We start from the raw sequence: 9830 nt of genomic DNA, 5'->3' as shown, positions 1-9830 counted from the left end.
TATAGGATTTAATATGAAATCCTATGTAACCATCTTCACACAAAGCGGCCCTGCCGCCTCACCCGATGTATGCAGGTGGAGGTGTACGTACAATACCACAAATCTAATCGAACGGCCCTGCCGCCTCACCCCAATGTATGCGGGTGGATGTATAACCACAGTACCAAGAACCTACACAAAGCGGCTATGCCGCCTCCCCCCAATGTATGCGGGTGGAAATGCATCAACGATACCAATACCAACACAAAGCGGCCATGCCGCCTCACCCCAATGTATGCGGGTGGTGGTGCCACAACAATACCAAAACTATACACAAAGCGGTCATACCGCCTCACCCCAATGTTAGCGGGTGGAGGTGCAGTCCCACAATACCATAATCCCTACACAAAGCGGTCATGCCGCCTCACCCTAATATATATACGGGTGGAGGTGTATCACAGTCACAATCTCTATACCATAATCCCCACACAAAGCGGTCATGCTGCCTCACCCCAATGTATGCGGGTGGAGGTGTATCACAGACACAATCTCTATACCATAATCCTCACACAAAGTGGTCATGCCGCCTCACCCCAATGTATGCGGGTGGAGGTGTATCACAGTCACAATCTCTATACCATAATCCCCACACAAAGTGGTCATGCCGCCTCACCCCAATGTATGTGGGTGGAGGTGTATCACAGTCTAAATCTCAATACCATAATCCCCAAACAAAGCGGTCATGCCGCCTCACCCCAATGTATGCGGGTGGAGGTGTATCACAGTCACAATCTCTACACAACTTGGCATAATAACTTTCACATAAATCATGACTAGAAATTATAACATGTGGATACATTATCCATAGTTTGGGACACATCCTCAATTTATAATGCAATATGATAAGATCATTTGAAACACTAATTGAACATATATCTTCATCACAAAACTTATCGGAATACTCCATTTATAATCAACATCTCAGAACTTACAAGGATATTGGGAATTCCAATTCTTAAAGAAGTGTTTAGCCAACATACCTCAAATTCTTACCTTAATGATACTACAACGATGCACTACACTAATCAACTTTAATCTACAATAACAACATCTAATGAGACCAATGTTAGTAACAAATCCCATAGGTTCAATGTATTCATAAATTTCATCGCCAAGATTATCATTCACCTTCTCTCTTATTTTCTCAAAAGTACTATTCATGCCATGAACTAGATTTTTATAATCCAATATTTTAACCATTAAAACTTGCAACAAATGCTTCAAATACTTCTAACTACTCATATTAAACGAGTTTGAAGCATTGGAATTACCTCTAGTAGATCAATCTCGAAAAATCACAACTTTGGTCATTTTGGTGTTCTTGAGGATTTGATGATGAAATCTTGTATTTGGATATAAGAATGATGTTAGAAATCATGTATATTGAGTAATAATCAACCCAAAACATCATTAACAGCTTACTTTGGTTGATTGGACTTGATTTGAGCTCAAAATCGTCCCTTCACCTCAAGAACCTTAACCCCCAAATACTCAAAATATCCCCCTTCCCCGACCTTGTATTTATAGGCCCAGATTTTTGGGTTTCGGATGTGGCCCTGGATGCTTCGCACCCCCACTTCACTCCTCTTTGAAGCTCGGATGCGAACCTGGACGCTATGGCAGTACTTCACTGCCAGCCTCTCTTTCGGACGCGGCCTCGAATGCTTCGCATCTGCAGGCTCCTCCGCCAGCCTTTTCTAATTTGGTCATAACTTCTTGTAGGAATGTCCAAATGACAAACGGTCTGAAGCGTTAGAAACTAGACACAAAGGGCTTTAATTTGATAGGTATATCACCGCATAAGTCATTATACTTTGGTAGCAGCATATGTTTTAAGTAGGATCTTGTGCGAATTAAGATATCCTTTCCACTTAATGTATCCTACTTGTTCCACATGAATTCTTTCCATTCACAAAACTCCTTAGTATGTTTAAACACACCTTAAACGTATACGTTTCATTTAGAAATAATGTGGTTCTATCCCATGGGTCTCCTTTAATACTCTAACACGTTATTCCCAAATACCGTTGGCGTACTTTAAAATATTAAATCGTTAGAAAAATTTTCCGGGGCCTTACAAGTAAATACCTCACACGAGACACCGTAGAGGTAACGCCTCCAAATCTTCAGCGCATGAACAATGGCTGCCAATTCTAAGTCATGAATAGGATAATTCTTCTCGTGAACTTTCAACTGTCGTGACGCATATGCAATTACCTTGCAATTTTGCATTAATACTGCACCAAGCCCAATGTGAGATACATCATAATATACTGTATACGATCCTGAACCGATGGGTAATACCAATACTAGCGCCGTAGTCAAAGCGGTCTTGAGCTTCTGAAAGCTCAACTCACACTCGTCTGACCATATGAATGGGACACCCTTCTGGGTTAGTCTGCTCAAGGGGCTTGCTATAGATGAAAACCCTTCCACGAACCAACGATAATAACCTACTAAACCCAGGAAACTCCAGATCTCTGTAACTGAAGTAGGTCTAGGCCAATTCTGAACACCCTCAATCTTCTTAGGATCCACCTTTATGCCTTCTGCCGATACAACATGTCTCAAAAAGGCAACTGATTCTAACCAAAACTAACATTTTGAAAATTTGGCATATAACTGATTATTCTTCATATGTGAAGCACACTTCGAAGATGCTGCTCATGCTCCTCTCGACTGCTGGAGTAAATCAAGATATCATCAATGAATACAACCACAAAAGAATCTAAATAAGGCTTGAACACCCGATTCATCAAATCCATAAATGCTGCTGGAGCATTTGTCAACCCAAATGACATCACTAGAAACTCGTAATGTCCAAACCGAGTCCGAAAAGCTGTCTTAGGGACATCAGATGCCCTAATCTTCAACTTATGGAAACCAGATCTCAAATCAATCTTCGAAAATACCTTGGCACCCTGAAGCTGATCAAATAAGTCATCAATTCTTGGCAGCGGATATTTGTTTTTGATAGTGGCCTTGTTCAGCTACCGATAGTCTATACACATCCGCATCGAGCCATCTTTCTTCTTTACAAATAATACGGGTGCACCCCAGGATGAGACATTGGGTCTAATGAATCCCTGATCAAGAAAGTCTTGTAATTGCTCTTTCAATTCTTTCAACTCTGGCGGGGGACATACGGTATGATGGAATAGAAATGGTCTGAGTGCCCGGAACCAAATCAATACAGAAGTCAATATCTCTGTCGGGTGGCATCCCCGGCAGATCTGCATGAAATACTTCTGAAAATTCAACGAACAACTGGTACTGAGTCCATAGAAGGGACATCCGCACTGGGATCGCGAATATAAGCCAAAAAGGCTAGACACCTTTTCTCTACCATACACCTAGCTTTCATATAAGAAATAACCCTGTTGGCAGAATGGCCAGGAGTTCCTTTACACTCTAACCGAGGTAACCCCGGCATAGCTAGGGTCACTGTCTTGGCATGACAGTCCAATATAGCATGATAAGGTGACAACCAATCCATACCCAAGATGACATCAAAATCTATCATATCAAGAAGTAGAAGATCCACACTAGTCTCAAGATTACCAATAGTAATCACACACGAATGATAGACATGATCTACTATAACAGAGTCTCCCACCGGTGTAGATACACACACAGAAGCACTCAGAGAATCACAAGGCACAACCAAATATGAAGCAAAATGGAAGGACACATAGGAATAAGTAGATCCTGGATCAAATAGAACTGAAGCATCTTTATGACAAACTAGAATAATACCTGTAATCCCAACATCAGATGACTCGGCCTCAGGCCTAGATGGAAAAGCATAAAATCGGGGCTGGGCCCCACCACTCTGAACCGCGTCTCTGGGACGGCCTCTAACTGGCTGGCCTCCACCTCTTACGGTTTGACCTCCACCTCTAATGGACTGACCTCCACCTCTAGATGCATGACCCCTACCTCTAGCTGGCTGAGCAGGCGGTGAAGCAACCGGTGCCAGTATGATGGCACGAGAATCTTTCCGAGATCTGTAACTCGCCAATCTAGGGAAATACCTCCTAACGTGACCATTGTTCCCACACTCATAACACCCATCCTGATGCCGTGGCTGCTGAAGTTGAAGCTGACCCAAATAGGCCGGATAACCATTGTAGTAACTCTGGAGTGGTGGTACACTAATAAGAGCTGAATGTGCACTGAATACTGGCTGCCCAGGGCAAGGCATAATAGGACCGTGACTCCCTGAAGCACCGGGAGATACATGAAGTTCTGAATGAAACGGTCTGGGAGGATGACCCCAACCAAAATTACCTCTGCCTCCAAACGAGGCACCATTGAAACCACTGAACTGACGAGGTCTCTTATTAGACCTCTGCACTCTCTCCTGTGCAAGTACCATCTCAATCCTCCTAGCGACATTAGCAGCCGCCTGAAAAGAAATCTCATTTCTGGTTTCCTTGGCCATCTGAAGTCTGATAGGGTGAGTGAATCCCTCAATAAACCTCCTCTCTCTCTCCCTCCGTAGGTAGTAAAAGGAGAGCATGACGGGTCAAATCTATAAAATGGGACTCATACTGAGTAACAGTCATACTGCCATGTTGTAGATGCTCAAATTGCTTGCGGAATTTCTCTCTCAGTGTGATAAGGAGGAACTTTTCCAGAAATAGCTGAGAGAACTGCTCCCATGTAAGTGCAGGTGATCCGACTGGTCGGGTTAATGTGTAATCTCTCCGCCACCTCTTGGCAGAACCCGTCATCTGGAATACAACAAAATCAACTTCATTGGTCTCAGCTATACCCATGTTCCGCATCACCTCATGGCAGCGTTCAAGATAATCATGTGGGTCCTCTGAAGGTGTACCACTGAAGTGAACTGGAAAGAGATTAGTGAACTTATCCAGTCTTAATAAGGCCTCAAAAGACATGGAGGGCCTATTACCGGTCTGTGCCGCAACAACTGGTTGAACTACCCCAACTGGCGGGGCTGCTGGAGCCTGATTCTGGGGAGCCATATGCTCCGGAGCGGGAGTAGTGGGAGTTTGTGCTCCTCCCCCAGCCTGTGAGACGGTTGGTGCCACTGGAAATGTACCATTCTGGGCCATGCCCTCCATAAGACTTACCAAACGGACTAGAGCGTCCTAAAGTACTAGAGTGCCTATGAATCCTTCCGGACCTAAACTGGTCCAACTGGTACATTCTGAACTGGAACCTCCTCCTGAAGGTCCTCCTGAGGTTCTACAATAGGTGCAGCTGTTCGAGATCTGGTCTGAGCTCTACCTCGGCCTCTAGCACGACCTCGACCTCGACCTCTACCCCTGGCCATAGTTGCCACCGGGGGTTCTGATCCCTGTCCATCGGTAGAGGTATTACGTGTTCTCACCATCTGCGAGAGAATAAGAGTAGAATGGTTTAATCATCGATGATAGAATAAAATCGCATGACAGAATAAGAAAGAAGTGATATTGTTCCTAAACTTCATAGCCTCTGGGAGATAAGTACAGACGTCTCCGTACCGATCCTTCAGACTCTACTAAGCTTGCTCGTGACTCGTGAGACCTATGTAACCTAGTGCTTTGATACCAACTGTCACGACCCAAAATTTCCACCTTCGGACCGTGATGGCGCCTAATATTTCACTTGCTAGGCAAGCCAACGTTAGAATAACATTATCCATTTTTAAAAAAAAATTAAATTTATTAATAACAAGGAAGCAAATGCGGAAGCAATTTTGAAATAATCTATAATAATAACGGTGTCTAAATACCATCCCAGAATTTGTGTCACAAGTGCACGAGCTTCTAGAATAAATATAAATAAAGGTCTGAATAAAATAAAGTTGTCTGGAAATAAACACATAGCTAAAGTACAATAGACGGGGACTTCAGAATTGCGGACGCCATGCAGTTATACCTCAAGTCTCCTCTGGTAGCTGAAATCCGAGCAAGTCTATGGTACGCCGTTGGGACCAACTCCAAAATATGCACAAGAAGTGCAGAGTGTAGTATCAGTACAATCGACCCCATGTACTGGTAAGTGTTGAGCCTAACCTCGACGAAGTAGTGACGAGGCTAAGGCGGTTCACTTACATTAACATGTATGCAATATTGATAATAACAACAAATAATATAAATAAATCAGGTAACTCATTTATAATAATTGAAACCAACCCAGAAGTCATAATCCATTATTATTTCAACCAATTCTGTTGCAGCGTGCAACCCGCTCTCACAATATATCCATTTTTAATCAAGTCTGTCATATATTTATTTCAATCAAGTATATATAGACTTTTAAATAAATCTATTGCGGCGTGCAATCCGATCCCCCAATATTGACTTTTCATTAAATCCATTGCGGCGTGTAATCCGATCCCCCAATATTGACTTTTAATAAGTTTGTTGCGGCGTACAACCCGATCCTCCAATATTAAGTTTTTAACAAGTCTATTGCGGCGTGCAACCCGATCCTCCAATATTAACTTTTAATAAGTCTGTTGCGGCGTGCAACCCGATCCTCCAATATTAACTTTTTAACAAGTCTGTTGCGGCGTGCAACCCGATCCTCCAATATTTCCATTTCAATCAATTCTTATAGAAGAAATTCCCCAATAAACGCAACAATTAATATAAAATCATAAGACAACAAGAATACAACAACTATAATTTAATTATGAAACAAACAATGGCAATTAATAATTTATTATAGAAATCAGGGAGAAAATAGGCAGTTTAATATTTGATATGCTAAATGTCAAATAACAATTAAAACACATAATTCAAATAGCATGTAACAATTAATGCAGGAATTCAAGAATTAATATTTTGACAAGGAATAAAAGAGAAACAATTATTATAGTAATTAATTTATGACTAAAAACAATTTATGATTTTTCAAGTAAGCAGGCAAATAATTAATTTGACGATGTATAGATACTCGTCACCTCGCCTATACGTCGTTTACATGCAATTCACATAACAAATAATTTAAGTGTTCTATTCTCTCAAGTCAAGGTTAACCTCGACACTTACCTCGCTTTGTAAATTTCAATCAATTATTCAACTACAACTTTTCCTTTTAAATTTGCCTCCGAAAGCTTCAAATCTATTCACAAACAATTTAATATATTCAATACTAATCATAGGAATTAATTCTATATGAATTTACAAATTTTCCGGATAAAAATCCAAAATTCATTAAAATATTCGACAGTGGGACCCACATCTAAAATCCCAGAAAAACTCACGAAATCCGAACGCCCGTTCCGATACGAGTTCAACCATACCAAATTTGTCCAATTCCGATATCAAATGGACCTTCAAATCTAAATTTCTCGTTTTTGGAAGCTTTTAGAAAAATCTGATTTTTCTTCCATAAATTTACGGACTCATGATATAAACGAGTATGGAATCATGAAATATAATCAATATAGGATAAGGAACACTTACCCCAATGTTTTCCCGTAAAAATCACCCAAAAATCACCTTACTCGAGCTCAAAATGGGAAAGAATTGAAAATGGGTCGAAACCCCATTTCCAGAACTTAAGTTCTGTTTCTGGGATTTTTACCCTTCGCGAACACGGTCAGTTCCTCGCATTTGCGAAGCACAATTATGTGCTATCGAATTTTACTCTTCGCGAACGCGAGGGCTACTTCGCGAACGTGATGCATGCCTGGCTTGGCCTTCGCGAAGGCGAAGGCGAAGCTTTGAACCTCAAGCCTCCGCGAACGCGGTCACTATGTCGCGAACGCGAAGTACAAAATGTGCCAGCCTAATTTTCTCTTCACGTTCACGAGAGTACCTTCGTGAACGCGAAGAAGAACATACCAAAAGCCTGAAGTCTGCAGAAAACTAGATTTCCTAAGTCCGAAATCATCCTGTAGCCTATCCGAAACTCACCCGAGCCCTCGGGGCTCCAAACCAAACATCCACACAGGTTCTAAAACATCATACGAACTTGCTCGCACGATCGAATCGCCAAAATAACACCTAGAACTACGAATCAGACACCAAATCAAAGGAAGTTTTCAAGAAAACTTTCAACCGGACGTCCGAATCACGTCAAATCAACTTCGATTCTCACCAAATTTGGCAAACAAGTCATAAATATTATATTGGACCTATACCGGGCTCCGGAACCAAAATACGGACCCGAGGTCAATAAATCCAACATCAGTAATTTCTTAGAAATCATTAAGCTTTCAAGCTTTTAATTTTTCATCAAAATTCTATAACTCAGGCTAGGGACCTCGGAATTTGATTCCGGGCATACTCCCAAGTCCCAAATCATGATACGGACCTACCAGAATTTTCAAAACAGTGATCCGGATCCGTTTTCTCAAAATGTTGACCAAAGTCAACTTGGTTGAGTTTTAAAGCTCTATTTCCCATTTTAATTCATTTTTCACATAAAAACTTTTCGGACAATTGTACGGACTGCGCACGCAAGTCGAGGAATGATAAATGGTACTTTTCGAGGTCTTAGAACACAGAATTACTTATTAAATTTAAAGATGATATTTTGGGTCATCACAGGTGGTTGAAAGTGGTTACGAAACTTACCTTGAATTGCAAAACCCTAGGTTAGCGGAGAGACCTTGTCCTTGAGTTCTTGTTGAGAATCTAGCGATTTTGAAATGGAATATTGTTAGAATTGATGTTTGGAAGTAGTATTCTAATATTAATCGCATTGAAAACTCACCTTAGATAGTATGAGAACCCTTGGATGAATTGAGGATGAGAGAGGAGGTTTAATCTTTACAGAATGAGGCTATTTTCTCTCTCCCCATCCCTTTTATTTCAATTTCACGCCTTCAGCGTCACGGTCCGCGCCCAGCGCCGCCCAAAACGCCCCAAAAATTTTACTTCTGATTTTGGCATTTTGATCCGCGCCTTTGACAGAATAGTCTTTAGTAAAATGCCTATAACCTTTTATAGGAATATCGAAATGACGAACGGTTTAAAGTGTTAGAAACTAAACTTCAAGGCTTTCTTTTTTATATATAGATCAAATGTCAATTCATTATATATTGATAGATATGCTCATTGAAACTTAGGTCATGTGCAGCTAAGGTAATTTTCATCCCTTAAACAACTCCAATGGATTCCAATTTACTCCTCTCCTCTTATAACCATCCATTCAATCTTATAAACATAAGATTTATATATTTTATGCCTTCATAACTTTTCACATATCTTTGTGTCCAATAAAAGTGTGAACCGCACATGGAATTATTGTAGAACCTCCTGAAGGGTATTTTTGTAACACTTCAGCTTCTGCGGCAGCACTTTTGGCAAGGCTTCACACTTGGTCGTTTCGCACACCCTCTGAACATTTTGAATTCTTGTCAGCACGGCCAATATTTGAGGACACACAAATTGTGTGCGGTCCGCACTTTTCCAATCATCCTCTGAGCTTCATGCACTAGATCTGCGACCACAGAGGTAATTCTGCGGTCCGCATTTTCTGCGGCCACAAAATTCCTTTTGCGGACCGTACTTTTGGCCTGCTGCACTCCTTCTTGCTTTATGAGCCAGAACACTCATTTTTTAGCTAGATTTCTTCATTGAGTTCCAATTCTCCAACATTCCTGTAATTTGCATAATTTCATTATTTTTGGGAAGAAAAATTAACACTTTTGGGCTAAAGCTAAATCAAGAAAGTACTATTAAGTGGTTAAAATCTACACTTATCAACTTCCTAAAATTAGGTATTTGCTTGTCCTCAAGTAAATAGATTAGTTCCCACCTCCTCAAAGTGAAAGGTCATTTCAAAGAATCAATTATAAGCCATTCATACTCAGTTGGGACCAA

Source organism: Nicotiana tabacum, chromosome 13 (assembly GCF_000715075.1).
Source record: "Nicotiana tabacum cultivar K326 chromosome 13, ASM71507v2, whole genome shotgun sequence".
Lineage (NCBI taxonomy): Eukaryota > Viridiplantae > Streptophyta > Magnoliopsida > Solanales > Solanaceae > Nicotiana > Nicotiana tabacum.
Note: the sequence above shows the minus strand (reverse complement) of the source record.